Below are 17455 nucleotides of genomic sequence, written 5' to 3' on the forward strand. Positions count from 1 at the left end.
TAGCTCATAGTTGGTAAAAACATAAGTGGTTACAATCGATTGTAAGGAGGCTCATAGTCGGTAAAAATATAAGTGGTTATAATCGATTGTAAGAAGGTTCGTAGTCGGTAAAAATATAAGTAGTTATAACTCCTTACAACGAAGCTTGTAGTTGGTAATGTGAAAATGTAGTATTTGAGGAAAGAGATTATAACTGCTTGAAAGGAAAAACCAATTAAAAAGGAAAATACAGTGTTTGAATTACAGAAGTTATAACAGCTTGTCCTAACACCTAGCCTAACCTCCTAAGGTACCCAATTTATACAGAAGTTATAACAGCTTGTCTTAACACCTAATCTAACCTCCTAAGCTAACCAATTTATACAGAAGTTATAACTGCTTTTCCTAACACCTAACCTAACCTCCTAAGGTACCCAATTTATACAGAAGTATAACAGCTTGTCCTAACACCTAACCTAACCAGCTCCTAAGGTATACCCAATTTATACAGAAGTTATAACAGCTTATCCTAACACCTAACCTAACCTCCTACCTAAGGTATCAAATTTAATAAGAGAAAAATATTTATAACCACTTGTAAGGAGCCACCCAGTTAGTAAAAAGAAAATGTATTGTTTGAGAAGAAAATTATTTAAGTTGATATTGTACCGATTGTACACTAATCATTGCTAATGCAATGCAGATCTCAGGTGAAGATAACACTGAAAGAGGTCGCCGTTGCGCGAAATTTGCGGGCAAATTGAAGGACTTGAACACAAAATAAGATATCCATTCATTTTCCGAAAGAAAGCGTACAGGAAGACGATGAATCGTTTCAATAACATGCCAAGTTAATGGTAGAAAGGTCTAAAAGTTTCTACCATAAAAGGTCCAAATTTTATTAATCAATGACGGAATAATATTAATGAGTTCATGATCCAATCTTGAGTATAGGATTATCAGCAATCGAGGGTTACTGGTCGATTCAAGTTAATTAAAATCGACTAAATGAGTAATCATAATCATTTTCAGTTCATAAAACAAGGTACAACCGGAAGACCTTGGTCCCTGAAAAAAAAACGTGTGCATTGAATCCCTCTGAGATCGGTAGCCATTCTAGGGTTGAACCTCACTTTGAGGGGACACATTTTTTTTTTTCACGAATTCCCTTCCTGGTCCCTTTACATTCATCTTCTCCCTTTCTACCTGTACGTCTTTAATTTTTTCTTTATTGTTATTGTATTTTCTTTAAGTCCCTTTTGTGTGTGGCAGAAGGGATGGTTACAAAGAGATCCCCAGGGCGGGCTCTAATTCACACTAAGTCTAATATCAAAATCTACATTCTTTCTTTCAAAATTCTCTGTAATTTATTTATCTTCTTTTTTTACTCTCCTACTTCATTCATTGATGAGAAAATCACACATTCGCTCAGAGACAGCAAAAATATTTGACTCAATAAAGCGGTATTCCGACGAAAACTTATTTTTAAGGTTTTCTTTGCAATTACAACTAAACAATACATAAACCTTTTGTAATTTTCCATTATTTTTAATAAAAATAACCATCAGTTAGAAAAAAAAAAAACATTTAAGGGACCTCAAAACATGTATTTCCGTTGAAAATGCAAAGTCTGCACAATTACACTACTTCCGCTTACAAAAGGTGACGTAGTTTGCAATAGTGTCTAATAAAAAACTAGTCTAATGCCATAAATACAACAATAAATCAAAGCATTTCAAGCCCTGGAATCTCTCATAAACAATGAGTTCTACAAATGGAGAATCAATGTTAATGTTCAAAAATGCCCAAAAATAACGTTTACCCTTAAGACAAATCGCTCCTTCATCAGATTGCACTTCCTGCGGAGTTACATTACGATATCCTTGACTTTATATCGACAAATGACTGTCATGGAATGCCCAAAAGACAAGAACTCCAATAAAAAAAGACACCACTTCTAATAGTGATGACTAGAACGAACGAACAAATCTGGCACTAAACAATAAATTATTGGATTCACAACGCATTCCTGAATTCCATCTGAACTTAGTGGCTAAGACAATTAACACATAAAATTTATCGATTTCAATCTATTAGGCTAGATAAACCCCAAACTATGTCACCAATAGAATCATTCATGATTGCCTTAACGTACCATCTAATCAAGACTTCATTTCAAATCTTTACAAACAAAAAATTTAAATTCTCAGCTACTCAAATCGTTAAAAATTCTTTGAAGATGAGTAAATACTGAGATGACTCCTCTTTATACGACCACTTATAATTCCTATTAAGTATTTTACTTGTTGCAGAAGATCTACTATTGTAGTTGTGAATTTCAAATTAAAAATAAAATATCTTCTCAACCTTTGATCATACACTATCGATACTTATAATCGACTTCTTTACATTACCAAAAAGCAATAAAATTTGATAATTGCAAAGAAGAGAAACTCTTGTGTAATTGTAAGGTTCAATTTTTAAAATAAATGTTTAGTAAAACTACGAAATAAGTAATCAGGTGACAATAAAAACTACCATCTACACTCAGAACACAATTGGTTCATAATTAAATTTTCTCTGAACTGTAGAATGAAGTTGGAAGGGACTAATTCCATCATCTGTTCATTTCTAATGTTATATTGTAACCATAAATTGAGGTTAGGACAGTACATATCAATTGTGAAGTTATCTTGATTGTAATAACTCTCTGTTAGGGTATTTGAATTCAGAATAATGTTATTGTAAGAGTATGTTTACAGATTGTTTTTTTCATTATTACATTCTAATAACTCAACGTTAATAAAAAAAGATGATATGCTAGTTTAAACCACATTGGAGGTATGTTAGTTTCTGTAAAAACACATGTGCAAAAAGAACCGTTTAACCTTAAAGTTTTTCAAATTTATTTTTAATTGTTTTTCCAAACTACTCAAAACAGCTGTTTTAAAGAGTGCAATTAGAATGTATTGTTTTTTAAATTATCTTACCTTAATATCTTGATACTTTTTTTTGAAATGTTAGTAGCAGCATCCCAGCAACATGATCAGCTTAACACATTAGGGCACAAAACTCACTCCTCGAACCGATGTACACCTGTTAAAAAAAAAAAGAAAAGTCTATTATCAAGAATCTTAACTATGAAAAAAGAAAAAGCATTGTTAAAACAACTAAGAAAAGTGATGAGAACATTACAATTGGTGCAAAGAAATTTTAGCTGAAGGATATAATCAAAGATAATGGGGTAAGCATGATACAATAGTAATTATTTGTTGTAGTGAATTTTAATTGGAGTGTGCTTAAAAGAAGTTGATTAAAAATTAAGTAAATCTCCTGCACGATACAAGATTTGTTTGTGCTTTACATTAAAAAAAGAAATTCCGACTAAATTAAGTGCAAGAAAAGTGGAAATTCAAGTTAATATTTTTAGTAATTCTATGTTTCTACTTGTTAGAGGCCAAAGACAAGACCAAATATACCTCAAAAATCTACCAAAAGTGGACTTGTTGAATTTGTATTATGGAAATATAGCATGCTAGTACCAGGTAAGCTTTAATATTTCTCGTAAGTTAACCATTAGTAATCGTTAAAAACTTAAGAAAACTTTTCCTAAAGTAGAAACTGTGTTCAAGCTTGGATTATTTTTATGTTTTTCAAATTAAGGGCCCAATTTTTTTTTGCAATTTAAGCTATTTTTAAAGAATGCTGTTGTTTTTTTTGCTTGTGATAACTGTTATCTTTGCTAACATTGAAAGCCTAAATTCATCTTAAAGTGAAGTTAAGTAGGGGATAAAGCAATAACATGTTTTAATTATCAAATTAATACTAATATTACCATCTTTAAAATACTTAAAGCAGATTATTAGCAAAATAGTAATCTTTTTAAAAGCTGGCAACAGTATTGTTTGAACTTAGATTATCGAGTTATTCAAATTAAATGAAACAGTGTTGAAATTGAAGAAAATTCTAAAGAAATATGTGTTCCCAGTTTTTTTTCAAGTCAGTAAAATGTTAGTTTTTAGACGAAAACTATAATTTTACCAATCATAAAAGTTTAGCAATATTTTCTTAATAGACTTGAAAAAGTTTTATTCTCAGTGTACCCAAATCGATAATCAATACATTTTTATTGAAATTTCAATAAATAAATTGTTAATAATCTCAGAAATGTAAAATTCAAGTTTTTCTCCGCCATGTTTAGGCGGATTGTTGGAATTTTCCAGTGATTTTTCACGACTTAATTCATTCTAAAATGTGATATATTTTATATAATTTTAAAGATTAAAACCTACTTAATAAATTCTGGTATAAATCATTGTAAATAACTTCAATTTAACTAAATATTTCTTAAGATAATTTACTTACATATCAGAGTAATATTTCATCTTACAAGTTGCAGCCATGACTGCTGGACCATTGGTGAGAAGAGATGAAGCTCAGCTTCCAAAAATATTTTGTCTTATTGGTAATTTAATTAATTTGATATTATTTATAAATTATTTTAAATAGTTTATTTACCTTTTAATTTACTTTTAAATAAAATTAATATAAGTTTCTTTTTTTGTGTTTCAGTGTGCTGCCATCATAATTGAAATGACGTCATTCTCTGTAGATGGCCGTTGAAGTGATTTGTTAAGTGGCGTAATGGTGGTCCATTTTTAATAATTATTTCACGGAAAATTGATTAAATATGTTTAAAATAGTGAAAAACGGGAATAAAAATCCCGGTTTTTAACAAATCGGTTTACGTGGTGAAAATGTTGAAGAAAACATTCATCAGGAAGGGGTTTCCCATATATTTTCTTTTGGTAAGTTCTAATTACATTTTTTTTTTTTCAAATTAAGAGAATGTGATTTTTTCTTGAATACAAAGAATTAATTGGATTGGTAAGTAAGTTTATTTGTAAGGAAAACTTTATTTAAACAAAACTTTTCTTTCAATCTTTAGGAAAATGAAAATTCAATTTGTTGAGTAAATGTGCTCATATTTAAGAATGAAAAATTCCGTCTATAATATTTCCATACTTAAAATAATTTTTGTACTTAAATCTTAATAGAGCATTTTTTTTTAAGTTACCTTACAATTTAGTTAAATTTTAAAATTACCAATTTATTTATAAATCCTAATTTTTGTATTATATTGAATTGAGCTTTGCATGTAATATATTATATAATCTATATAATCCGTTGTAAATGATTGAACCCGAATGGAATGGAAATGTTAACTGTTAACAATTTTTCTTCCATAACAATATTATCTTAAACCCAAAAACTTATTAGAAATTTCTTTTTTTTTATTGATTCAGTAAAGAAGCTAAGATTCTAAAAAATTAATAGCATCTTTTTAACAACATCCAAAACTACTTATTAATCAATTATTGAATTAAAACAAATATTTTTATAACAAAAACTGGAATACATATTTCAAATGCAGTTGAAAATTAATTATAATTCTACAAAATGTTGAATTAAATGAAGTTTCAGTAGAAGTCGCTATGATTGTTAACCTATTTTACAATTTATTGTTACAAATGGTATATTTTTGGCATGGTAATTTTTGAATAGATGTGTTCTTAAATTGTTGTTAAGATCTTTAAATTTCCATGGAGTTGGCCATTATGCCATAAACCATTGTGCGTTTGGCTACCTTTCTTAAGATTTTTATTGAATTCTGTAAATTTTGCTGTTTGGAGCAATCCTTCCAAATTGCTTTTCTAACGATCTGTTAAATAGTTTCATCAAGTAGTTTTAGTTAGATTTTACCAACTGTGATTGGTAAAAGAAGAAATAGTTTTGCATAGATATCTGTGGTAGTTGAAAGTTTATTATCGATCTAATTTTATGCCTAAATATTCTTACTCCTTTACCTTTTTTGTGACCTAAGATTAAGGAATAGATTTAGTTTAAGTTTCAAAAACTTCATAAGGCCTTCTTAAAGTGAATTTTAAGGTCATTTAACAAGATTTATTATTATTTGCAAACTCCTAATGTTGTCTAAGAGTAATTTCGATCCAAATATAATTGCATTTTTGGAATTTCCATTAATTAGGAGTTAAGTTTGAATGAAGTTGGCCAGTATTTTTTGTGGATTTCTTTCATATTACTCATCGGCTACTCTGATATAGCTAGGAGTTAGGTTTGAATGAAGTTGGTCAGTATTTTTTGAGGATTTCTTTCATATTACTCATCGGCTACTCTGATATAGCTAGGAGTTAGGTTTGACTGAAGTTGGCCAGTATTTTTTGAGGATTTCTTTCATATTACTCATCGGCTACTCTGATATAGCTAGGAGTTAGGTTTGAATGAAGTTGGCCAGTATTTTTTGAGGATTTCTTTCATATTACTCATCGGCTACTCTGATATAGCTAGGAGTTAGGTTTGAATGAAGTTGGCCAGTATTTTTTGTGGATTTCTTTCATATTACTCATCGGCTACTCTGATATAGCTAGGAGTTAGGTTTGAATGAAGTTGGCCAGTATTTTTTCAGGATTTCTTTCATATTACTCATCGGTTAGTCTGATATAGCTAGGAGTTAGGTTTGAATGAAGTTGGCCAGTATTTTTTGTGGATTTCTTTCATATTACTCATCGGCTACTCTGATATAGCTAGGAGTTAGGTTTGAATGAAGTTGGCCAGTATTTTTTGAGGATTTCTTTCATATTACTCATCGGCTACTCTGATATAGCTAGGAGTTAGGTTTGAATGAAGTTGGCCAGTATTTTTTGAGGATTTCTTTCATATTACTCATCGGCTACTCTGATATAGCTAGGAGTTAGGTTTGAATGAAGTTGGCCAGTATTTTTTGAGGATTTCTTTCATATTACTCATCGGCTACTCTGATATAGCTAGGAGTTAGGTTTGAATGAAGTTGGCCAGTATTTTTTCAGGATTTCTTTCATATTACTCATCGGTTAGTCTGATATAGCTAGGAGTTAGGTTTGAATGAAGTTGGCCAGTATTTTTTGTGGATTTCTTTCATATTACTCATCGGCTACTCTGATATAGCTAGGAGTTAGGTTTGAATGAAGTTGGCCAGTATTTTTTGAGGATTTCTTTCATATTACTCATCGGCTACTCTGATATAGCTAGGAGTTAGGTTTGAATGAAGTTGGCCAGTATTTTTTGAGGATTTCTTTCATATTACTCATCGGCTACTCTGATATAGCTAGGAGTTAGGTTTGAATGAAGTTGGCCAGTATTTTTTGAGGATTTCTTTCATATTACTCATCGGTTAGTCTGATATAGCTAGGAGTTAGGTTTGAATGAAGTTGGCCAGTATTTTTTCAGGATTTCTTTCATATTACTCATCGGTTAGTCTGATATAGCTAGGAGTTAGGTTTGAATGAAGTTGGCCAGTATTTTTTGTGGATTTCTTTCATATTACTCATCGGCTACTCTGATATAGCTAGGAGTTAGGTTTGAATGAAGTTGGCCAGTATTTTTTGAGGATTTCTTTCATATTACTCATCGGCTACTCTGATATAGCTAGGAGTTAGGTTTGAATGAAGTTGGCCAGTATTTTTTGAGGATTTCTTTCATATTACTCATCGGCTACTCTGATATAGCTAGGAGTTAGGTTTGAATGAAGTTGGCCAGTATTTTTTGAGGATTTCTTTCATATTACTCATCGGCTACTCTGATATAGCTAGGAGTTAGGTTTGAATGAAGTTAGCCAGTATTTTTTGGAATTTCTTTCATCGGCTTCTTTAGATATAATTTGGAGTTAGGTTTGAATGAAGATGGCCAGTATTTTTTGAGGATTTCTTTCATATTACTCATCGGCTACTCTGATATAGCTAGGAGTTAGGTTTGAATGAAGTTGGTCAGTATTTTTTGAGGATTTCTTTCATATTACTCATCGGCTACTCTGATATAGCTAGGAGTTAGGTTTGACTGAAGTTGGCCAGTATTTTTTGAGGATTTCTTTCATATTACTCATCGGCTACTCTGATATAGCTAGGAGTTAGGTTTGAATGAAGTTGGACAGTATTTTTTGAGGATTTCTTTCATATTACTCATCGGCTACTCTGATATAGCTAGGAGTTAGGTTTGAATGAAGTTGGCCAGTATTTTTTCAGGATTTCTTTCATATTACTCATCGGCTACTCTGATATAGCTAGGAGTTAGGTTTGAATGAAGTTGGCCAGTATTTTTTGTGGATTTCTTTCATATTACTCATCGGCTACTCTGATATAGCTAGGAGTTAGGTTTGAATGAAGTTGGCCAGTATTTTTTGAGGATTTCTTTCATATTACTCATCGGCTACTCTGATATAGCTAGGAGTTAGGTTTGAATGAAGTTGGCCAGTATTTTTTGTGGATTTCTTTCATATTACTCATCGGCTACTCTGATATAGCTAGGAGTTAGGTTTGAATGAAGTTGGCCAGTATTTTTTGTGGATTTCTTTCATATTACTCATCGGCTACTCTGATATAGCTAGGAGTTAGGTTTGAATGAAGTTGGCCAGTATTTTTTGTGGATTTCTTTCATATTACTCATCGGCTACTCTGATATAGCTAGGAGTTAGGTTTGAATGAAGTTGGCCAGTATTTTTTGTGGATTTCTTTCATATTACTCATCGGCTACTCTGATATAGCTAGGAGTTAGGTTTGAATGAAGTTGGCCAGTATTTTTTGAGGATTTCTTTCATATTACTCATCGGCTACTCTGATATAGCTAGGAGTTAGGTTTGAATGAAGTTGGCCAGTATTTTTTGTGGATTTCTTTCATATTACTCATCGGCTACTCTGATATAGCTAGGAGTTAGGTTTGAATGAAGTTGGCCAGTATTTTTTGTGGATTTCTTTCATATTACTCATCGGCTACTCTGATATAGCTAGGAGTTAGGTTTGAATGAAGTTGGCCAGTATTTTTTGAGGATTTCTTTCATATTACTCATCGGCTACTCTGATATAGCTAGGAGTTAGGTTTGAATGAAGTTGGCCAGTATTTTTTGTGGATTTCTTTCATATTACTCATCGGCTACTCTGATATAGCTAGGAGTTAGGTTTGAATGAAGTTGGCCAGTATTTTTTGTGGATTTCTTTCATATTACTCATCGGCTACTCTGATATAGCTAGGAGTTAGGTTTGAATGAAGTTGGCCAGTATTTTTTGAGGATTTCTTTCATATTACTCATCGGCTACTCTGATATAGCTAGGAGTTAGGTTTGACTGAAGTTGGCCAGTATTTTTTGAGGATTTCTTTCATATTACTCATCGGCTACTCTGATATAGCTAGGAGTTAGGTTTGAATGAAGTTGGCCAGTATTTTTTGTGGATTTCTTTCATATTACTCATCGGTTAGTCTGATATAGCTAGGAGTTAGGTTTGAATGAAGTTGGCCAGTATTTTTTGTGGATTTCTTTCATATTACTCATCGGCTACTCTGATATAGCTAGGAGTTAGGTTTGAATGAAGTTGGCCAGTATTTTTTGAGGATTTCTTTCATATTACTCATCGGCTACTCTGATATAGCTAGGAGTTAGGTTTGACTGAAGTTGGCCAGTATTTTTTGAGGATTTCTTTCATATTACTCATCGGCTACTCTGATATAGCTAGGAGTTAGGTTTGAATGAAGTTGGACAGTATTTTTTGAGGATTTCTTTCATATTACTCATCGGCTACTCTGATATAGCTAGGAGTTAGGTTTGAATGAAGTTGGCCAGTATTTTTTCAGGATTTCTTTCATATTACTCATCGGTTAGTCTGATATAGCTAGGAGTTAGGTTTGAATGAAATTGGCCAGTATTTTTTGTGGATTTCTTTCATATTACTCATCGGCTACTCTGATATAGCTAGGAGTTAGGTTTGAATGATGTTGGCCAGTATTTTTTGAGGATTTCTTTCATATTACTCATCGGCTACTCTGATATAGCTAGGAGTTAGGTTTGAATGAAGTTGGCCAGTATTTTTTGAGGATTTCTTTCATATTACTCATCGGCTACTCTGATATAGCTAGGAGTTAGGTTTGAATGAAGTTGGCCAGTATTTTTTGAGGATTTCTTTCATATTACTCATCGGCTACTCTGATATAGCTAGGAGTTAGGTTTGAATGAAGTTGGCCAGTATTTTTTCAGGATTTCTTTCATATTACTCATCGGTTAGTCTGATATAGCTAGGAGTTAGGTTTGAATGAAGTTGGCCAGTATTTTTTGTGGATTTCTTTCATATTACTCATCGGCTACTCTGATATAGCTAGGAGTTAGGTTTGAATGAAGTTGGCCAGTATTTTTTGAGGATTTCTTTCATATTACTCATCGGCTACTCTGATATAGCTAGGAGTTAGGTTTGAATGAAGTTGGCCAGTATTTTTTGAGGATTTCTTTCATATTACTCATCGGCTACTCTGATATAGCTAGGAGTTAGGTTTGAATGAAGTTGGCCAGTATTTTTTGAGGATTTCTTTCATATTACTCATCGGCTACTCTGATATAGCTAGGAGTTAGGTTTGAATGAAGTTGGCCAGTATTTTTTGAGGATTTCTTTCATATTACTCATCGGTTAGTCTGATATAGCTAGGAGTTAGGTTTGAATGAAGTTGGCCAGTATTTTTTGTGGATTTCTTTCATATTACTCATCGGCTACTCTGATATAGCTAGGAGTTAGGTTTGAATGAAGTTGGCCAGTATTTTTTGAGGATTTCTTTCATATTACTCATCGGCTACTCTGATATAGCTAGGAGTTAGGTTTGAATGAAGTTGGCCAGTATTTTTTGAGGATTTCTTTCATATTACTCATCGGTTAGTCTGATATAGCTAGGAGTTAGGTTTGAATGAAGTTGGCCAGTATTTTTTGTGGATTTCTTTCATATTACTCATCGGCTACTCTGATATAGCTAGGAGTTAGGTTTGAATGAAGTTGGCCAGTATTTTTTGTGGATTTCTTTCATATTACTCATCGGCTACTCTGATATAGCTAGGAGTTAGGTTTGAATGAAGTTGGCCAGTATTTTTTGTGGATTTCTTTCATATTACTCATCGGCTACTCTGATATAGCTAGGAGTTAGGTTTGAATGAAGTTGGCCAGTATTTTTTGTGGATTTCTTTCATATTACTCATCGGCTACTCTGATATAGCTAGGAGTTAGGTTTGAATGAAGTTGGCCAGTATTTTTTGAGGATTTCTTTCATATTACTCATCGGCTACTCTGATATAGCTAGGAGTTAGGTTTGAATGAAGTTGGCCAGTATTTTTTGAGGATTTCTTTCATATTACTCATCGGCTACTCTGATATAGCTAGGAGTTAGGTTTGAATGAAGTTGGCCAGTATTTTTTGAGGATTTCTTTCATATTACTCATCGGCTACTCTGATATAGCTAGGAGTTAGGTTTGAATGAAGTTGGCCAGTATTTTTTGTGGATTTCTTTCATATTACTCATCGGCTACTCTGATATAGCTATGAGTTAGGTTTGAATGAAGTTGGCCAGTATTTTTTGAGGATTTCTTTCATATTACTCATCGGCTACTCTGATATAGCTAGGAGTTAGGTTTGAATGAAGTTGGCCAGTATTTTTTGAGGATTTCTTTCATATTACTCATCGGCTACTCTGATATAGCTAGGAGTTAGGTTTGAATGAAGTTGGCCAGTATTTTTTGAGGATTTCTTTCATATTACTCATCGGCTACTCTGATATAGCTAGGAGTTAGGTTTGAATGAAGTTAGCCAGTATTTTTTGGAATTTCTTTCATCGGCTTCTTTAGATATAATTTGGAGTTAGGTTTGAATGAAGATGGCCAGTATTTTTTGAGGATTTCTTTCATACTCGTATTACTCATCGGCTTCTCTGATTACTATGATTTTAATTTGGATAGTTCTGCTTAAGTAACCTTAGGCATTCATCTAACCGCTCGACTATCGTATCGCCTAATTGTTTATGGTAAAGCATGAACTTCCGCCGGTCCACGATACCTAATTAGTAGTTGGACGTTAAGTCCCGCCTAAAGAAGTAGGGGATTACTTTACTTTCTATGTAGGTTAACACAAATTTTGTAACCGCCCATTTAGGATGTATTAATCCCAAAGGATTGTAACGTTTATGTGTATCGTTTGTGTACATATACGGGCTATTCTTCCCAGAATTATCCCAGATTTTACGTTGCTTACCTTTCTGCTTACATAGCGTTCTCACTTTTATTATACGTATAAGGTGCTTTGCTCTTCTAAATAAGGACAGAAACATAACTAATTGCTTCTGAATAATGTCACACTTTTTAAGCACTGAACCTTTCAGTTCTTCACTACAATTTAGGCAGCACCTTGTTTTTGAAAGATACAGTAACATCTGCTGTCAGTGTAATCTGAGACGGAGAGGTTATACTGATGCGTTATCTCCGGTTGCCTCCTCCATTAATAATACTACGGCACAACGTGTCACTACGTTTAGCTCAACCAGTTTTTGGATTATGACTAATATTGTCCGGGCAGCCATACCTCAGTAAGAATTGGGAATTCAAGCTCCTTTTATTTTCGTTATCCGGTTCGAAGTGTATATCAATTTTTGCAATTATTAAAATATGTTATTTTCATAAAATGTCTTTAGACAATTTTTATAATGAGATTTTCTTTCTTTAGTGTGCAATTTTATTTTTTTTTGTACTTTTATCTTTGTTTTTCCGTATACACGCCATTTTCTTTTTGTTATTCTATTTGGAAAATTAGGCGTGATTACAATACTTTTTTTTATAACACTAAATACGAGAAAATGAAAATAAATAATATAACTTAAATAATATTAATGTTATTTTTTTTGTTCTTTTAACTTATACAATCAGCTGGTTTAGTAATTAAGAGCGCGGGAACAAGTCAGGAGATTGATCACTTGGGCGGGTAATTAGCCCGCGTTCTAAGTGTCTGTAACACGTGGTTTACGGCCCCGCACTAAAACATATTTTATACACTTGCCAGACCTTGTTCTAATTTTATCGTTCCTTGACTAAACTAGAATCAATAAAAAAAAAAAAGTTAAGGTATCACAACGAATAATCAAAATAATCATTTCAATTTGTTCTCTACATAGATATATGCCGGAAATAAGTTTTGACGAAATTAGAGCTAACTGGATTCAAACGGCAGAGTTTTTTTTTTTAATCTACTTAGCTGGACCATAAAATTAGCAGGTTCTTTCCTCTTCCAGCATTCTACCTGGGAGTTGCACATTGATGACTGTAACGAGAGAGAACACTGCACAAGATCTGGCGCAGTGCCCTAAAAATGATTCCGTGCTCTAAAAGTCAGGAAATGGTTTTGCATGTGTCGGTAAGGAAAAAAAATGGTTAAAGTCTGACATTATCCTCGTATTGGACCCCCTTTCCGTTTTTTGGTTGAGTCCTTTTTTCCCCCCCTCACTCCCTTTGGTCATTTTTTTCAGTAAGTCACTGAAGGTATCCCCAGTGCCGTACAGCATTTAGCGGAAAAGGGAATCTATTGTATGTTAAGAGCCCCAAATCCAGAGCAATAACTGCTACACCTACTTTGATTATGATTAATTTCCTGTAAGCGAATTGGCGCCTTCTCTCAGCTGTTTTTTTTCCCCACCACTTCTTTTGTTCTTCATTGGATCGAACATGATTTGCTGAAGATTATAGTGGCAGTTTATTGGCGGCAGTTGTTGATAAGATATTTATTCTCTCGTGAGTAATCAGAAGTTTTGGTTGAGTTTATCAATTAAAAAGAAATCTTTACGTCAACCTTTCGAACTGTATTTTAGTTCATCTTCAGGGATCTACAGGCTTGTCCATGGGACATATTTTTCTGTCCCATCCCATCCGATCCCATGGCAATTTATGCCTGTCCCATCCCATCCCACGGGATTCCCATTATAATATTAATATGGAATACAGTTCAATTAAATTTATGAAAGTTTACGTTTAGTGTCTACTAAATAGGACTACATATGTACAAAGAGACATGCAAAACGACAAAATTGAGAAAACCTAGACAGAGCCTTTAAAAAAATCTAGGAAAACCTGAATTATTCTTTAGACTCGAAATCCTTCTCATAGCACCATCCAGTTACATAGATGATGAATGAATTCTATTTTGTTGCACTTACGCAACTGCAAATTTTAGCCTGAATTTATTTTACAATATCAAGTATCGACTACCATGGGAAATACAAATGTGTGCTGTCCCATCCCATCCCATCCCATGGGAATAACATTCCTATGGGCAACACTGGGGCTCTGGGTGTCAACAAATTATCATGGAGTAACTAAGTCATTATTCACAATAATGATTAATAACACCCAGATCTTTTGTTTTTGTTTTATAACTCTGAAGATGAACTGAACAGAGTTCGAAAGGTTGGCGTAAAGATTTTTTTTAGATTAATTAACTAGATTAAAACTCGATATTCCTCCGAAATTATAACTTGTTGACGTCACAATTGTAGATTTAAATTGAAAAAGGAAGTACTTATAACCGGAAGTATCCGTATTGAAAACATCTTCTTTTTTTTTTCCAAAACTGGCCCTGTTTCCGGTCAGCATAACTTCAAAACGGAAATTGGTTGTACGAGTTCAAATTAGGTATTCTGAATATTGAGCCATTTTTGGAGCTTAAGTAGTTTTTGAACCTGAAATGGGCCTTGTAGAAAATAAGTACCGATGTTTGGGTGCTTTGCGTTCATGGAGATTATGCCGTAGGTATTCAACCGTTCCATCATGGTTCTTCTTTCAATAAGAAGGCTCCATAATTCTGAATTGATACTTCTAATCATCCATACAGCCTCTTAAAATTAGAACATCTATATTAAAAAAAAAAAAAAAAAAAATACAAGCAACATCAGATTTGTGATTTTATTTGTCTTTAAACTTTCCTTTTTTGATCCTAACAATTTGTGATATTATGGGTGACCAAAAGGCGTTGCCCCTGGCCGGGGGGGTGGGCGACGATGTCCACCAGACCTTGGACAGTTACTCCCACGTGCCCCATAGTCAAGTAAGTGTCTCCAATGTGTCCCCCAGCTAAAGTAAGAACCGGTTCTTAACAGCCCAGGAATCCGGATTAATACACACTCACAGACTTACATATATAAATACTTAAAAGTTACTCCTAATTATGGAAGGCATAAGATGCCCCCACCCCGCTTTACAGACAATCTTCTCCAGACTTGTACAAATTTGTTTCTTCTTGTTCAATTTGAATTGGATCTTCTCTTATTATTTATTTTGTTTTGTCTTGTTTCATTTTCATTCCCTTTTTGTGCTTGTTTCTTGGAGATCTCCAATTAACATTTTATTTGTTTTTACCTTGGGTTAAAAGATATTTTCCATGACATCACATTATACATTATTACACGTAAAAACTTTCAAATTTTACATGCTTACAAAATAAATATATTCAAATCACGTAAATAAATTATTTATTCATTCAGAGTGAAGATTCATTCTCAGACTAATTTGGAAAATTAATCGTTTAAAAAAAAAAAGTGCAACGGGATTATTACCAGTGTTGTCCATAGGAATGTTATTCCCATGGGAATCCCATGGGAAACGTCCCATGGGATGGGACAGCACACATTTGTATTTCCCATGGTAGTCGATACTTGATATTGTAAAATAAATTTAGGCTAAAATTTGCAGTTGCGTAAGTGCAACAAGATAGAATTCATTCATCATCTATGTAACTGCATGGTGCTATGAGAAGGATTTCGAGTCTAAAGAATAATTCAGGTTTGCCTAGATTATTTTTAAATGCTCTGTCTAGGTTCAGGGATTACCTGGATTAACTGAATTATTAGAAACGGTCGATGAGCAGGAAATTGATAGTGTGCTGAATGAGCAGTGTGACTCAGAAATAGAATGAGAGTGTCAGAATGATACTGAATTGTCATACTTAGATTATACTTTTGAGTGTTAAAGTTAATAAATTTAGTCGTTTTGCATGTCTCTTTGTACATGTAGTCCTATTTAGTAGACACTAAACGTAAACTTTCATAAATTTAATAATTTTATTTGAACTGTATTCCATATTAATATTATAATGGGAATCCCGTGGGATGGGACAGGCATAAATTGCCATGGAATGGGATGGGACAGAAAAATATGTCCCATGGACAAGCCTGATTATTACTGACTGACTGTGCTTTAAAGTCTAACTTAGGCTGGAAACATAGTGCGTTTGTTGAGGTAAAGTCCAAGATATTGCACCTTATCTGCCAGAGGAATAGGAATCTGGCTTTCAGATAGATTGGTAGGAGTACCTGGTGATTGTGGATAAAGCAGGAGGCTGATGGGTCTTGGATTTGTGATCATGGGAAGGTTTTTTTTTTGGTTTCGGGATCGCGCAGATGGAACCCAGATTCCAGAGGAAGAGGAAGTGTGTGTTTCTATTGGTGGCAATGAATATTATAGCTTTTTTTGACTTCCTTGTTGAACATGTTGGATTTCATGCATCATAGTTCTGTTCCTTACTACGGAAGTCAGTTACTTATCAAACACTGCTGACCTTTCAACGATAATGAATATTTTATTATACACCGGGGCAGCTATTAAGAAATGTTGGTTCCAAAATATTTATCATTTCGACAAATTAAAAGCAAAAAGTTGTTGAATATTGGGCGGAAGACTCTTTAATGGAACTACAGCGTGGGTGGCTGTACCTGATAGATGATAGCCCCGGACAACACCTTGTCTGGCTCCTCCTTTCCCTAGGTAGTATTAGCTGAGTCCGAGTATATTAATGGCCAGGAATTAGTCAGTAGCCGGTTTCTTGCAGTCCGACACTAACACAGAGCACCAGAACTCGCTTCCTGTTCATCCTCTTCCATCTCTCTCTTTCTAGTTTCCTCACCAGATCAGAGTACCGATGGTGGTAGATTGTCCGGGTAATTCCTTCCAGCCCCGAAATGTGGGTTGGTTGGCCCCTTGCAGGTTGTAAACAATTGAATACTCCTGTGTACAAGTTGAAAGCGTCCCACTAATATCCCTTCCTTTTGTGAGAGGATGGGTGTGGTTAGTAATCTAGCCGGACACAGGAGTGATTTGTCCACTAATAGAAGACAAGCCACAGATGGTGTGAATTTGTTACTTGGACGAAGAATCATTTAAGCGACGTTAAAGTTCTTATGGCTTTTCTTCGTTTAATTAAACTTTTTTTCCTAGTTTAAAACCAAAATTGTAGGAAGTAGATTTTTTATTAACCTAAAAATTAATGCGTCCAAAATAATATTAAAAATCTGCTGTGTAGACTCACATGACTTCCTATTTTACTCGAGTTACTAATTTTACATATTTTTTCAAATTACAAATTTCGAAACTTATTTAAATTATTACTAACATAATTTAGATCATTAAAGATCATTAGATACATTTACCTAGAATGATACTTCAGTGGGTAACTCATAACGCAGTGCACGTAATTCTTCAATGACGAATTACGCAGATTTTTGTTAACTTCTCGCAAAATATACAGGGTGTTCATTTTAAGACGGCTCAAATGCATTTCATTCTTTAAACGGTTGATCTGAGAAAAAA

General features: G+C 33.5%; 1 protein-coding gene across 5 annotated transcripts in view; it reads left to right on the plus strand.

The window, feature by feature from the left end:
• Positions 1–2628: 2628 nt before the first annotated feature.
• The window catches only part of zfh2 (Zn finger homeodomain 2), a 441349-nt gene continuing 426522 nt past the window's right edge, over positions 2629–17455 (plus strand). For 3 of the 5 annotated variants that reach the window (XM_074112507.1, XM_074112499.1, XM_074112508.1), the window contains exons 1-5: positions 2629–2820; positions 3004–3223; positions 3434–3524; positions 4373–4444; positions 4552–4787. The gene's annotated coding sequence lies outside the window, so the exon portion shown is untranslated. The remainder of the gene's footprint in view (positions 2821–3003; positions 3224–3433; positions 3525–4372; positions 4445–4551; positions 4788–17455) is intronic. The other 2 variants (XM_074112501.1, XM_074112502.1) reach the window with 2 other exon arrangements.

The sequence above is a fragment of the Rhodnius prolixus genome, unplaced genomic scaffold (genome assembly GCF_049639745.1).
Source record: "Rhodnius prolixus isolate KJV_2025 unplaced genomic scaffold, Rpr scaffold_1, whole genome shotgun sequence".
Lineage (NCBI taxonomy): Eukaryota > Metazoa > Arthropoda > Insecta > Hemiptera > Reduviidae > Rhodnius > Rhodnius prolixus.